The sequence below is a fragment of the Nilaparvata lugens genome, chromosome 3, assembly GCF_014356525.2.
Source record: "Nilaparvata lugens isolate BPH chromosome 3, ASM1435652v1, whole genome shotgun sequence".
Lineage (NCBI taxonomy): Eukaryota > Metazoa > Arthropoda > Insecta > Hemiptera > Delphacidae > Nilaparvata > Nilaparvata lugens.
This window is the reverse complement of record NC_052506.1, coordinates 3,141,144-3,158,396: the sequence shown is the minus strand read 5'-3', so window position 1 is coordinate 3,158,396 and position 17,253 is coordinate 3,141,144.

The window sequence follows — 17,253 nt, the reverse complement described above, 5'->3', positions numbered from 1 at the left end:
TAGTTTTTCCTCCAATGTCATAATTATATTATGATTATAGTGTTTTATACAATAAATGAATGAATGATACTTTCTCAAATAAAATTGGAAAAGATGTAGAATATTTTTTTTTTATTATTATTATAATTTTCACAATAAAGCACTGAATGGGAGAGAAAAACTAAGGATACTCCTTGTACTATTTCTTTCCCAAATTTAGATATTATTTTAAAAGTCCGAAATGAGGTTATGATTCCACTTTTCTGAAATTTAGTCCTTTTTCACTCAAAAACAACAGAAACTAAGAATTTTGAAGGTTGAGAAACTGGATAGAAAACAAAAATATCACACTCAAATCACTAATAATTGAAACATTTTCACGTAATTTTACAAAATTTAGAGCCAGAAAAATAGAACTTATTTTTCAGCACAGCTGACAAATTTATAGATCAATCCTTTTAGGATTATCCTAGATAAATTCGATGAAAACTCAATTTCCCGGGTCGACATTTGAGTTTGGTCGGAATCGAACTATAGATCTAGGCTTATCTCCGAGAGCTAAACAAAAAAGCTTCTTTCGAATTTTCCGTGCGAGGCTGTCGAGAAAATTTGGGGGTGTCAAGGGTGGTAAAATTTTCGTGATTTGGAGGTTTTCCCACAGCCTCCAGTGTGTTGTCTAAATGATTTTGAGGTGGGTTCTCCGAGACAATCAGGCTGTGAATTTTTTGTCTTTGCAGCTTTAATATAATGAGATTCAACCTTGTTTTATTGCATCAGTCTCTCCTTCCCATGAATACAATCACAAGTTGATAGGGGGGCATCAGTAGATAAATAATTTGTAAATTTATTCACCTACTGAGGTCCCACTATTATGATGCCAGTAATTTATTCAATAATAACGCAGCCCAACGAATATACTAAATTTTAAAACGCCAGCTCATTTCTATAAGTTATCACTTGCTTCAATAATACTATTAATAATTGATATTAATATGCCTTTAACGAAGCAATTAGGAAATGTTATTGATAATGTTGAAATTGAAAGTCCAATATATACTGTTAAATTTTTAGAAGTGTTTGTTATATTTAAAGACAATATGTGTGTTAATTTCAGTTTTATGTTCTGATATGAAGACAATATGTTAGTTTCATTTCTATGTTCTGAAAAAAGACAAATTTTGTGTTAATTTTCTATGATTAATTTCATCGTTTATGTTGTAAGTTTTAACTTGTGTACATAAAAAACAAGAAAATGGAGCTCAGTATATTTTTATAGGATTCTGTCTATCCCAGAATTTCAATTTTTCGAAGTTATTTTTGTACCGTACGTAGATTTCCTTTTCCCTTTTTCATATGGAAGATATCTTAAGAATAAATTATTTTCCCTGGTTAACTCAAATCAATAACTTGAGTAAATATTCATTCACTTATTTTATTTCACAATCGTAATAAAATCATTTCATTCATTCATCATAACACTTTCTTCTGCACCACTGATTTGCCTATTCAAGGTATTCCAATATGTTTGTAAGCATTAATCGAATCCATATCTGTATGACCTTTATCTATTTATTTCACAATCATGATAAAATAATCACTTCGATAAAGCAATAAGCAGTTCAATATCTCTCTCCACTGTACAATAAAATTGTATAAATTTGTTACACTTTCATTATAAATTATGAAGATAAATAATGAAATTCTGGGATCTAGAAGACTGTTTATCACTTCTATGTTACAACTATTTTATTACTGCTTATTTATATTTTTATACCAGTGTATAATAATTCATTATCTCTGGCTGCTTATTCATATTTTTATACCAGTGTATAATAATTCATTATCTCTGGCAGTTTCGTTGTTACTTTTAGTTTTATTTCATTTAAAGAATAATTTAGTCTTCACTTATTTTTGTACTTTGGTTAATAAAAATATTCTTGATAGCATTTATTGTCCTGTAAAAATGTTTAGGAATTGATTAGAGCAATGTAAATGATTGAAGATCTTCCAGATATTGTAATGTTAATAAATTATGTAAATATAGTGTGAGATATTCATTCAGATCTTGTCTTTAATTTTATATAGAACCTTATCACTGAACTGTACCTTATAAGATAGATAGATACTTGAGTCTATTAATCATGTATAAAAGAACGATTTATAAACTAGATGCATAATCAAATCAATACTATTCTAATTATAATTTCAGATGAAAAATCTTACTTAATTAATACAAGCTCATGACAACTCCAACATTAGGAGTCAATTTTGCAAATCTAAATTTCAATGAAAAATTGAACTACTAACAAATAATGCACTTAAGGCTGTGCAAAGGCTAAAAATAAACTTTCTACTCGTGACATTTTTCAAAGTTTTTTGATTTGTATATCATCAAGCAATCAAAATGAAAAAGTTTTCTCAGGAAAACATTTTTTTTCGATCATTACTTTTTGAGATATGAACGACTGAAGTTTGAATTTTTGGGACAGAACATTTCAAATTCGGTACGATATAAATCCATGAGATTTAGATGATGGATTCTTCATGGTATTGATGATCAAGTAAAACAAAAATTTTCTGAAAATATAAATTTTTGGAAAAGTTATTCAATTTTCTGAAAATATCAATTTTTTTAAAGTTATTCAATTACCAAAAATAACCTAAAATAACTCAACTGAAAATTATTTTTGGTTATTTTTAGTAAATTGAATAACTATCTTGAAAATTGATATTTTCAGGGAATTTTTGGTTCACTAGATCAACAATATCATGAAGAATCTATCCTCTAAATCTCATAGATTTATCTCTTACCGAATTTGAAATGTTCTGCCCCAAAAATTTAAACTTTAGGCGCTCATGGTCTCAAAAAGTAATGATCAGAAAAAAAATATTTTCCTGAGAAAACTTTTTCATTTCGATAGCTTGATGATATACAAATCGAAAAAAATTGAAAACTATCACGAGTAAAAAGTTCATTTTTAGCCTTTGCACAGCCTTAATTGCTCTTCCACATATATCTAAGTTTATCTATTTACTGTTTGAAACTATCCACATACCGTGTCTATTTCTAATTGTGTAGAACTTGGCTGTTAAAGTTACAAGAAAACGTTACAAGTTTCTATTTATTGAGTTTAGCCTGTAGATTAATCCCATAACTTGTAATGGGACTATTCATACTTGCTAGGCCGTGCTGAGTGGGAACAGTCCAATCAGATCTCATGGAAATCATATTACATTGAGTCGGTCACTTTCACTGTCACAAAATAAAATTCAAAGAAATGAAATTCAAAAAATAAATATTCCATTGACTAGTAAAATATAATAATTGATTATTTTATAGAAGAAAGAACTACTTCACACTGAAGATGTCACCATTGGTGTTGAAACATGTTTGTGATTTTTTTAAATAAATAAGTGATATTTTGACAACAACCTAGAGTTTTCATGAAGAAAGAACAGTTAATATTATTACATCAGATACGGGCCTACCGCTACCAGCTAGCCTCTATAGAAGGCATTGGCAAGACAGAGAACCAGCAACGTTTTTCACCAATTTTCCTCCACTGTCATTATAACGTGGACCTCACTAAAGCTATCGCTATCGTACTAAATCACAAGAACGCTCCTCACGAGAAGGCCCCTGGTTTCCATTGTTGATTATCGTTTTCAAATTACAGCCTGTGACCTTCTCGTCGTGCACTACTTTCGGTTGCCTAGCAACGCTGCGACGCTACCGATGACACTTCCACTTTTGAGGTTGTCCGGTCACGTGACGTCGCGGCGCGAAAGGAAGTGGATGGGTGACCGCGCGGTCATGGCGGGAGGGGGAAAGCGAAAGTCGTCTGCTGCCTTTTTCAACTTTAATTATTTCAGTTTCAGTCTGCGTCGAACCAGTGAACGCGTTGTTTCGATATTTATTCGCGGTTCTAGACGTGCACTACTTGATATTAAGTTCGACTACTTTCTATAGCGGCCATGGCACAAGTCATTCTCAAATCGAATGCTATCTCTCCCGAAGGTAAGTCTAACCTAACCTAACTTGTTTGTTATGCAAGATTGTTGTTAATATTATGCTCGCAGCAGGTAACTTACCTGTTCTAAAGCAGGTGTCTAACTTACCTTTAAAGTTGGCATGGTTTTTTTTACGTAAAACCCGTCTTGTCCAGGATGTGAATATATATATGTACCTATATTATATGTTCTGTACTACATATATTAGCATTTATATAATATAGACATAACTACTCATCGTGCTTTATACAATAAATATAGTAAAATATATTCGGTTGATTCGCCATCGAATTGAATTGTCTTTTTTCGTTGGGGCTACTCTTAATAGAAATAAAAAATAAAAATTCAAGTACCCCATTTTTCTCAAAATTTACTTAGGCTACTTTTCACCCTTTTACAATTTTTAAAAAGGGTACTAGAATTTTAATTTCTATATAGTGTGTGTTACCTGTGGTACCTATAAAACATATAGTCTCACTAAAATATGTTATCTGTAATAAATAACTTGACATATACCGTACTCCACAATCAAGTATTTCAATAATAAGGCTTCTCAAATTTTTAATGTCATCTAAAATGAATAACTTGACATATATTCAAATGAAGTATTCCAATATAGGGCTACTCAAATTCTAAATTAATAAAAAAATAATTTCATAGTACGGTACACTTTTTTCTTCAAAACTTTTTATAAAATAAAACCACTTAGGCCTACTATTGAATTATTTCTTCGTTAATTAACTTGAAATATAGTTGTTTCTTCAGTAATATTAACTTGACAACCGTTATACAAACTCTACCGTTTGTAATATAACTTAATTTGAGTATAGGCTATCGTACAATAAAAGACTATTTATATACCATACCGTTTTTTATTTATTTCTACAGGGCTACTTTTAAATTAAAGGGTAATAGTAATTCTATATAAAACCTACCTATATATATTATAAGGTAGACTATATTTATTCATTTGCATACAAAAAGTAGCCTACCTACTAGCCTATTCATAAAATAGAAATTATAACAATATAATTCTATGAAGCTGAAATATAGTAGCTATTCTCCTAAGATCTTTGGTACAATAAAGTAAATAAGCATACAGTTATTTAATATGATATCATGATTTATATAATTATTTTGTACAATATAGGGTATGATTAGTACTGATTCTGTTTTTTATTTTTTATATGTTCATTTATTTTTTCCTATTATTTTTCCTCTTCTTTCATTGTAGTTTTTCAATATTCTTTTTTTTCTGTACCGTACTCTTAAGTTACTATGTATAATGAACTATTGTAATTGTGTTGTTATGGAAGCTATTTTTGGGAAAAAATCCTGAATGCTTCCATGTTTGTCATAAATAAATAAATAAACAAACATCATAGATTTAGAATAGGCTATTTATTGCAATATTCTGAATATTTTATATACCGTAATAGACGAATTTGTTTCATCGAATTGGTTTCTATTTTCTACGGATTCGCAGATTAAGACTGAATTTTTATTTATTTTGAATATTTCACAAAATGGACTAGATATTATTAAAATATATAATTTGACTGAGTAAATATCAAATATAAAAACACTCATACCCAACTAACTTTAAATGATGACAATATATTATGAACCTAGAATATAGAAACTATTCTTCTATAGCTTTTGTACAATAAATACAAATTATGTAGGTCTATATTAGACTATCATTTATTAATTAAATGTATTAATTGACTGAGTAAATATCAAATATAAAAACACTCATACCCAACTAACTTTAAATGATGACAATATATTATGAACTTAGAATATAGAAGCTATTCTTCTATGGTATAGCTTTTGTACAATAAATGCATATTATTTAGGTCTATATTAGACTATCATTTATTAATTGAATGTATTAATTGACTGAGTAAATATCAAATATAAAAACACTCATATCCAACTAACTTTAAATGATGACAATATATTATGAACTTAGAATATAGAAGCTATTCTTCTATATAGCTTTTTTACAATAAATACATATATGTAGGTCTATATTAGACTATCATTTATTATTGAAATGTATTAATTGACTGAGTAAATATCAAATATAAAAACACTCATACCCAACTAACTTTAACTGATGACAATATATTATGAACCTAGAATATAGACGCTATTCTTCTATAGCTTTTGTACAATAAATACATATTATTAGACTATCATTTATTATTTGAATGTATTAATCGACTGAGTAAATATCAAATATAAAAACACTCATACCCAACTAACTTTAAATGATGACAATATATTATGAACCTAGAACCAATATAGAAGCTATTCTTCTATACCTTTTTTGCAATAAATACATATGTAGGTCTATATTAGACTTCCATTTATTGATATTCTATAGATATATGCTGACAGTTAATGGTATACAGAGCTCGTGCTGGTTTGATTGCGTGTGTCAGTCATAAAAAACTGGTTAAATTTTTATGGTCGTCGTAATGTATGAAAATTTTCGTTTCAAAAATTCGTCGAGTCATCCATTGCTGTTTGATGAAAACTGAAGTTTATTGTCCAAGATTGAGGGTTGCTGATTGTATTGAATACAATAATATAGTACAATTAGTATAAGTTGAATAGTATTATCAGAGAAAACTCATATAATTCTGTAATATTCCTATAATCCTTGTAATTCTGTGGTATTATCTAATACATGTATTAGAGGTAGCTATGGTATTATTATTGAAAATTATTTAGCGAAATGGAATGGAAATCTTTAGAAGTAGTATGTTGCATTTGAAAATAACTCTAATGCGAGTTGAAACATGATGATATGCATTAATGCAATAAATTATATAATATGATATGATATGCATTAAATGTGTAACTCACCCCATGATTTCTATTTCATTTCAATATGATTTGAATTCGTTTTTCAATACTGTTATCTATTTATTTATTATTATTATTATTATTATTATTATTATTATATTATTATTATTATTATTATTATTATTATATTATTATTATTATTATTATTAGTCGTAGAGCTCCCGAAGTGGAAGACGCTGAATAAAATCATGATCATCGATTTTTATTAGACTTGGCGGTTTTCTTATTCGCCCACCAGCTTTTCATTCTATGAGAAAATGCAGCTTTTCTTTCTTCACTCCATCTTGTGCCAACTCTTGGTGCTTTTATCTCTGGAATAATTTCCCATTTGTTCACTTTTGTTTTGAAATTATTTCTATTTTTAATTTCATCATCAGTAATTCCTGCCAAAACTAGATCTTTCTTAACATTCCTAATCCATTCTCCTCCATAGGCAAGCGAAGCTACATATTTTACTATTTTTTTTGTGATTCTATGGTTAGGGAGCCTCATGATATGACCATAGAATTTTAGACGTCTTTTTCTCATGTCTGTTACAATATTTGAATGTTGCTATTTATTTTATTTATTCAATCATTTAAGCTGGGTTCACACCAGCTTAATCCATATAGATTCTATTAGATTGAACGGAACTTGACAAACACATATGTTCATCATGTGTATGATAAGTTATGTTCAATCTAATTTAATCTATGAGGAATAAGTTAATAAGAAAGCTGCTTAGAATTACGGTACACAAATTTTTGAAGAGTACCACCTGCTTACGCTCAAAACGGTTGTGAATAGAAATAAAACTTCTAAAATACTCCGGATTATTCAGTTATTTATTGAGAATTCATAAATTAGTTACGGGTACGGTAGGTGCTTGAATCTTATTAAAAAACGATGAATAATAAAAAATACGATTCTCAATATATGTTCGAGAATAAATTCAGAACAACAAAGCTGCTTAGAATTACACAAATTTTTGAAGAGTACCACCTGCTTACGCTCAAAACGCTTAAATCTTATTAAAAATGATGAATAATAAAAATTATGATTCTCAATATATGTTCGAGAATAAATACTGTACAGAATGAACTTCTACATCCACTAGTAGAATTCAAAATGTTTTTATTGCCATGAACAAATAAATAAAAGATTATTGAAAAATGAAGATTCATTGAAAAATTAGAATTCGTCTGAAAAAAGAATTGGTTACCTACTCTGTTGTATATCCATACTTTTTCACTGTTAAAATTAAACTTGAATTTTAAAAAAAACTTTTGAAGTGAAAATGCACTTACTTTTTGTATAGTGACGATCGTTTCGACCTGTTGTTGGTAATCATCAGACAGTTTTTTAAAATTCAAGTTTAAAGAATTGGTCTTTATGAAACACTCTCAGACATAGTATGGGTTCACAGATCTCAAAATGAATAATATTGTACTGATAAAATATGGTGTCTAATTCTAGTAGATCAGAAGTAGGCGTAGACTATTTTTATCAATATTATTATGTGACCTTCAATGCTCTTGTTTACATAGGAATTGAATGGATCTCCATTTTTTGAAAAGTTTTTCATTTTGGAGATCAGTGTAAATATTTGTGTTGTGTGTGCTACATTATTTAACAGTGAACTTATTGTATGTTTGAAGTTGTACATTTGTAATCAATTAGGTGTACGGTATACGGTGTATTCTACGGTACAGTATCAAAATTTTAAAAATTAAATGAAAATATTATCTAGGATATAAAGACCTATATTTGAATTTGAATGCGAAAAAAAGCATCAAGTAGGTAGCCTAGTCTATTCTACTATTTTATTAAACTTATTTTTTATAAGAAATAGTTGTCATTAGGGTCAAATCACATTGTTACCCTTCACAAAGAACAAGCCTACAACTTTTTATTGTTTACACTTTTTATGACCTTGATGATAGGTGGGCTAATAGAATTTCCAACTCTTTAATTCTAAACTAGATAACTCACCCATGACTCAGTTTTAGAGTAGGAAAACACAATAACGGGATGATCAAAAGAAACTATAGTGGGGTCAACGTTATATGGCAGTGGAGAAAGATAGGAGAAAAACCTTGCCGATCCTCTGTCTTGTCAATGCCTTCTACAGACGGTAGCTGATATACAGGTTTATTGATGTAATATTAACTGTTCATTCTCGTTTAAAATAATAAATTATATTTTATTAAGCAAGAAGTTTTATTTTTCAATGATTTCATAAAAATTTTCCATAATTTAGATGAAATATTTTGTTAATTATTAACGTGGAACTCACTATAGATGAAATCAGTTCTCGCTTTCCCAGTCAAGTAATACATTGCTGGGAGTTAGCAGAGAATCTCACTTCAGCTTTAGATGTATACAAAAAATAATAATAATTCATTCAAATCAATTTGAGTTTTCTCTGTTGATTCTTTCACAATCATTAATTCGATATTCTGATTGTGGAATGTAATAAATAAATACCCTTCTTCATCATCAATAAACTAGTAGTTCTGTGAACAGTGGACCTCACGCAGTTTTCTCATCCACAAGTATCTGATGTCACCTGTTCTAGTTGTGAATCACAATATTCACAGTTAAATCATAATTTACTCTTAAAACTGTTGTTTTTTTCTCCAAGATCAAAAACTCACTTATGTTAATAGGACTCAGTTCACGTTTGAATTTGTATCCCATATGATAAATATCCAGTTTCGTGATAATCGTTCCATCATATAAAAATATTTCTCAACTACAGTATTTCAAAATTTAATATTTTTCAATCAAGAATATCATAAGGTAAACATATCGAGTGCTTGGTGTATTCCTCATTAGGCTAAGACTGGGTGGAGAAATCCTTCCTCATACTTCGAATAAGCTGTTGATAGGATGGAAAACATGACGGAGAACAGGCAATTTGAAAAGAATGAAGGAGCTTTCTCCGTGTTTCAAACCCTTTGCAGTATCGAATGGCTAAAACAATAATTTGAACAGTGACATTCACTTCAAAATGTCAGCTTCAGAAGCATATTATTTTTGATGCTATATTGAACCTCGTCACTACAACAAAACGTGATTTTGTAAATAGTAAAAATGAAATTAAACGCTGATTCATCATTTTATCAATAATTCACGGTCACAGCATTTTGTTTCAACCACAAATTTCAATGTGTCACCTTACAATTCAGCAAATAACAATTTGAATAATTACGAAACAATCATAATAACCAATGCACGTTCAAGTATATACGCAAAACTTTGAAAAAATTTAGACATTCCTTTTAATGACTGACTTAAACAGAAGACCCTATGACTATCAATTTAAACTGTCAGTATTGTTTTAATGAGAAGCATTAATGATATTAATGAGGAATACTGACAGTAAATGAAGTGAGCCTAACTGTTATTGAAATCAATAAAAAATCGAGAAGCAGAAATTGATGTCCTCTCCATTGTTGGGAATCAATTAAGTTTTTATGATGCAGCTGCGTTTATTATACTGTAGAATGCATCTAACAAGTTGGAAAAAGCTCAGTAGATATTACGGCATCTCATTAAAAAATTGCATGTTCACTATCAATTTAAAATTGAAGTAATTATTTCAGTTTGAAAACTTAACAACATATCAGTTTGAATTTTTAATGAATAATGGTGCAGTATTGAACAAATACATGTGTTGATTTTTGGAGTTGTAGTCAATAAAATAAACATAGTATAGTTCACAGCACACTTCATTTATTCTTCAAATACGAAAGTACTTTTGTACTAAATTTAAACATTTTCTGTTCATTTGTCCTCGATAAAGCTGAGAAAACGCTGGAAATACGCAGATTTTGGGCGTATCTTTGGAAATTTTTCCAAATCCGTTCTTAGTGCACCTCTAAAGGGCCAACTGAACATACCTATCAAACTTGAACGTTAACATAGTATAGTTCAAAGCACACTTCCTTAAATGTATTCTTCAAATACGAAACGTGACATGTATCTTCATTCCATCAGCAAAAATAGGTACTAATCACGAATCACGAGGTGGAGACCTTTCAAACATTATATATTTTTATTTATTTATTTACAAAAAAATACATACAGGTATGGGAACAACAGGCATTATAGCCCAAAACTGTTCCCGAACAAAATTTTCTTTCTTTCTTTAATATTCAACCTACTTTTATTTATTCGAGCAAATTATTCCAAGAGATTATAAATTTATTTTAAAATAGGACTCGAATCGGTCATAGCATTTATTTTCTTATACAGTAAAGTTTATTTTTCAATAATGTTATCAGTTTTAAGTTAACCTCACTATATCAATAAATTAAATTGAAGTTGCTTTCCATGACGAAACACTATAATAACTTTGTTGAAGTTCTGACACTGTGTTACTAGTAAATATTTGATAAAAGACTTACTTAAACAATGGCTACTCATCCAATGTAATAGACAAAATACTTCATAAAATGAAAAACAAGAAACAGAAACCCCCAAATCCCAACAAATATGTTACACTAACATATTTCAATCAAAAATCATAATCCATAGCAAACATATTCAAAAAATCAGGCTACAAAACAGCATTTAGAACCAACAACAACTTGAAAACCCAACTAAAAACATGAAAAATAGACAGCTCACAATTTCAAAAGACAGGAATTTATAAACTAAAATGTAATACATGACCAAAATTCTATATTAGACAGACCGGCCGTAGCTTCAAAATAAGATACAATGAGCACATAAAAGCAGTAAATTCAAATTCAGAATCTACATTATTCAGAACATATTATAGCCACAGGACACAATCATAAAAACATACATACAGATATCGAAATCCTACACATTCTTCAAAAAAAACCAGAGACTCAACACACTAGAACAATACGAAATTTTCAAACACCTCCACTATGACAAATCCAACTTATTAAATGATCAACTTAACTTCAAATCAAATGTAATATTTTTCCACATTTCGGCCACACAGTCCAACCCATAAGAGCAAGCGCCCCTGGTGTCAGGCTGATGAAGCTCCTCTTCAGGAGTGAAATGAATTCCTCAAGACTCCAAAAAAAGTAAGTGTTTTATCAAATATTTACTAGTAACACAGTGTCAGAACTTCAACAAAGTTAATAAATTATACTAACTTTGATCTAATTTTGTCCAGTAATGAAATTTTGATTCACACTCAAACGTGCATTAAATTTTTTTCATATCCGTCATGGATTAAAAAAATACCAAAGTAAGGTCCACGTTATAATGACAGTGCTGAAAGATATAGTAGAACAGCGTTGCGGATTATCTGTCTTGCCACTGCCTTCTATATGGAAGGTAGCTGATACCGGTGATGTACTCGTAACATCAACTTTTCATTCTCGTTAAAAATGATCATTCATATTTTATTCCTCAAGAAAATATGTTGATTAGATAATGAATTTCCATAACAAACAGGAAACAAATCGAGTGTGGACGAGAACCAGAGATTAGATCACTCTGTGAGCCTAAATGACAGACGGAAGCTCACATACCAGTCTACGAATGACATTATTTGACTTTTCGAACAAATTGAAAACTATTGAGACGTCAATTAGCAATCTCTGGACAAGTTAAATGAAAAAATAATCTGGTGTGGCGCACTCACACAACTTTCCTTGCCGTTATGAAAATTCATCACCTGACGCTAGTGTTCACGCGCATCTCAATTCTACTATTCAGTGATTTGAGCCAGCTGGTGACAGGACTATAACGCTGGAGACACACATGAGGTCTGCTATCTCTTCATAGTGAATGATTTAATAGAATCAACAATAATTTGCAATTGAATAATCACATTTTCTCGAGTTTAAAGCTTATTTTCAATTTTAGGTAAAAATGTTACTGAACAATAATTGTAGAGATTTTCATGCTCAATCTACTCCACTTGATTTTTTTTGTTTCAATTGTATCTGAAGCCTGATAATTGGGAATCTATCTGCATTGATGGGGCGGAGCTCCTGAAATTTTTACAGATATGGGACTTGTGACAGTTGATAGAGCTTATCAATGACTATTTTAGGTAAGAATTTGATCAAAATCGTTGGAGCCGTTTCCGAGAAAATCACGAAAAACCCTGTTTTTGACAACATTTTCGCCATTTTAGCCGCCATCTTGAATTGATTTTGATCAAAATTGTTCGTGTCGGATCCACGTAGTGTAAGGACCTTAAGTTCCAAATTTCAAGTCTTTCCGTTAATTGGGAGATGAGATATCTTGTACACAGACGCACATACACTCATACCACACACACACACACCACACACACACACACACCACACCACACACACCACACACACCACACCACACACACCACACACACACACACACACACACACACACACACACCACACACACACACACACACACACACACACACAACACACACACACACACACACACACACACACCACAACACCACCACACACACACACCACCACACACACACACACACACACACACACACACACACACACACACACACACACAACACCACACACACACACACCACACACACACACACACACACACACACACACACACCACACCCATACTGACTAATACTGACCAATACCCAAAACCATTATTTGACTCAGGGACCTTGAAACGTATAGAAATTTTGAAATTGGGGTACCTTAATTTTTTTCGGAAAGCAATACTTTCCTTACCTATGAAATAGGGCAAGGAAAGTAAAATTATCTCTGAAAAATTCAAAAACTATTTAATAATCTCTGAAAAAGTTAAAAACTATTTAATAATCTATGTAGTAGATTTCATAATAAGTTTTGGAAAGCATCTAGGCTACTTGAAATATATATTTTGAATCCTCGTTTGAAGTCGAAATACTACGTTTAATAGTTAAATGAATCAAAGATCATACTGTAAGTAGCTAATCATCAAATAATATAATTCGATTCTGAAAAAATCTAAGTAATCCTAAATATACACACTCAACTAAATCTACAAAAAATCAAACATACAAAACACTAAAACACAATGGCAAGAAACTATTCTCACAAACAAGGACTAATGAAACGAATCAACTTCACGCAAACAAGACTGTGAAAAAGTTAAAAACTATATTGAGTCGACTATTAATCTATGGACAAGTTAAGAATTTAGACTGTGTCAATTATCAATTTCTAGACGAGCTAAAAATTATCGAGTCAATTCAGTCCAAGACGAATATGAACGAAATTAAAAGGACGTCTGACACATGATGTCAATCAAAATTCTTTCACTGGACAAAATTGAATTATAGCGAGGTCCATGTTATAATGGCAGTATTTAATTAAAATTGGTGTTGCTATCCTTGTCTAATATCATCCTTGAATCATCTTATAGTGTGGTCCACGTTATAATGGTAGTATTTTGATTAGCATTGGTGTTGCTATCCTTGTCCATCATTCGACAAAGCAGATATCGCTATCCTTTCCTACCTCCACAACGTTGCCATATCATGTTCCAACAATGTAGAAATGTAATTAATTTACAAAATATTCAATATTATGAAAATTTATTGATTAGCATTGGTGTTGCTATCCTTGTCCATCATTCGACAAAGCAGATAGCGCTCTCCTTTCCTACCTCCACAACGTTGCCATATCATGTTCCAACAATGTAGAAATGTAATTAATTTACAAAATATTCAATATTATGAAAATTTATTGATTAGCATTGATGTTGCTATCCTTTCCATCATTCGACAAAGCAGATAGCGCTATCCTTTCCTACCTCCACAACGTTGCCATATCATGTTCACAATGTAAAATGTAATTAATTTACAAAAATTCAATATTAAAAATGTATTGTTAGCATTGGTGTTGCTATCCTTTGTCATCATTCGACAAAGCAGATAGCGCTATCCTTTCCTACCTCCACAATGTTGCCAGATCATTTTTGAACAATGTAGAAATGTAATTAATTTACAAAATATTCAATCTCAATATTATGAAAATTTATTATTCAATCTTTGAAAAATATATATTCTCCGATTGAAATATTATTGATCATTTTTCACAAGAATGAACACCGTTAATATTATTACATCAGATATCCGGTATAAGCCATCCTCTATAGAAGGCCGTGACAAGGCAGAGATCGTCAACGCTGCCTCCCATCTTTCTTCACTGCCATTCAACGTGGACCCAACTATATACTGTAGCTATACCGGTAGTCTACAAGAATGCACAGTTGATATATTACGTCAGATATACCGGTATCATCTATCCTCTATAGAAGGCAGTGACAAGGCAGAGAATCGTCAACGCTGCTCTCCCATATTTTTCCACTGCCATTATAACTTGGACCCAACTATATACTGTAGCTATACCGGTAGTCTACAAGAATGCACAGTTGATATTTTACGTCAGATACCGTTATCAGCTATCCTCTATAGAAGGCAGTGACAAGGCAGAGAATCGTCAACGCTGCTCTCCCATATTTTTCCACTGCCATTATAACTTGGACCTAACTATATACTGTAGCTATACCGGTAGTCTACAAGAATGCACAGTTGATATATTACGTCAGATATACCGGTATCATCTATCCTCTATAGAAGGCAGTGACATGGTAGAGGATCGTCAACGCTGCTCTTCCATCTTTCTTCACTGCCATTACAACGTGGACCCAACTATATACTGTAGCTATACCGGTAGTCTACAAGAATGCACAGTTGATATATTACGTCAGATACCGGTATCAGCTATCCTCTATAGAAGGCAGTGACAAGACGAGAGATCGGCAACGCTGTTCACCTATCTCTCTCCACTGCCATTGTATGGACCTCACTATATTATAGTAAATTAGGCTTGCAAATACATTGCCAACCGGTATCATCTATCCTCTATAGAAGGCAGTGACAAGGCAGAGAATCGTCAACGCTGCTCTCCCATCTTTCTTCACTGCCATTACAACGTGGACCCAACATATACTGTAGCTATACCGTATTCTACAAGAATGCACAGTTTGATATTACGTCAGATATACCAGTATCAGCTATCCTCTATAGAAGGCAGTGACAGGCAGAGAATCGTCAACGCTGCTCTCCCCCCTTTCTCACTGCCATTACAACGTGGACCCCACTATATACTGTAGCTATACCGGTAGTCTACAAGACTGCACAGTTGATATATTACGTCAGATACCGGTATCAGCTATCCTCTATAGAATGCAGTGACAAGGCAGAGAATCGTCAACGCTGCTCTCCCATCTTTCTTCACTGCCATTACACCGGGACCCAACTATATACTATAGCTATACCGTAGTCTAGAAGAATGCACAGTTGATATATTACGGTCCGATATACCGTATTATCTATCCTCATATAAGGCAGTGACAAGCAGAGAATCGGCAACGCTGTTCACCTATCTCTCCCCGACTGCCATTGTATGGACCTCTTCCTATATTTATAGTAAATTAGGCTTGCAAAATACATTGCCAACCGGTATCATCTATCCTCTATAGAAGGCAGTGACAAGGCAGAGACTCGGCAACGCTGTTCACCTATCTCTCTCCACTGCCATTGTATGGACCTCACTATATTTATAGTAATTAGGCTTGCAAAACATTGCCAACCGGTATCATCTATCCTCTATAGAAGCAGTGACAAGGCAGAGAATCGGCAACGCTGTTCACCTATCTCTCTCCACTGCCATTGTATGGACCCACTATATTTTTATAATACTAGCCGTCAGGCTCGCTTCGCTCGCCATATACGTCGACTGGATCGTCCAAGAATGAGATCAGCAGGCTCGCTTCGCTCGCCTGCATTTTCATTTGAGCATTTTTATCATATGTTAGGACAATCCAGTCGGGTCCAGACTAAACGTCTGGCTAAACGGATATGGCGAGTGAAGCGAGCCTGACGGCTAGTAAATAACATTCCCAGGATTGAGTAGCAGTGCCCAATCCATTTTTCCGCGATAAATGCATTTAAATCTTCAACTTGGTGCCACCTAACAAAGTCAACTCAACTTAATGCCAACCTGACAAATTATTAATTTAGTTGCCAGTTAACAACTGTTCCGAGAGAAGGTACTCTATCTAGATTATAGTTCTATAGTAACATCCTGATATGGAAATTTCAATTATAATTAAGAGATTGGGAGAAGAAGAATATACATGCCAAAAGACGAACTTTAAACCTTAAAAACACCCTTAGAGTTAAAATATGCCAAAAGATTTCTTAGTGCGCCTCTAAAGGGTCAACTGAACATACCTACCAAATTTGAACGTTTTTGGTCCGTCATTTTTAGTTATGCGAGTGAGTGAGTGAGTGAGTGAGTGAGTGAGTGATTGAGTGAGTGAGTGAGTGAGTGAGTGAGTGAATCAGTCAGTCAGTCAGTGAGTGAGTGCCATTTCGCTTTTATATATATA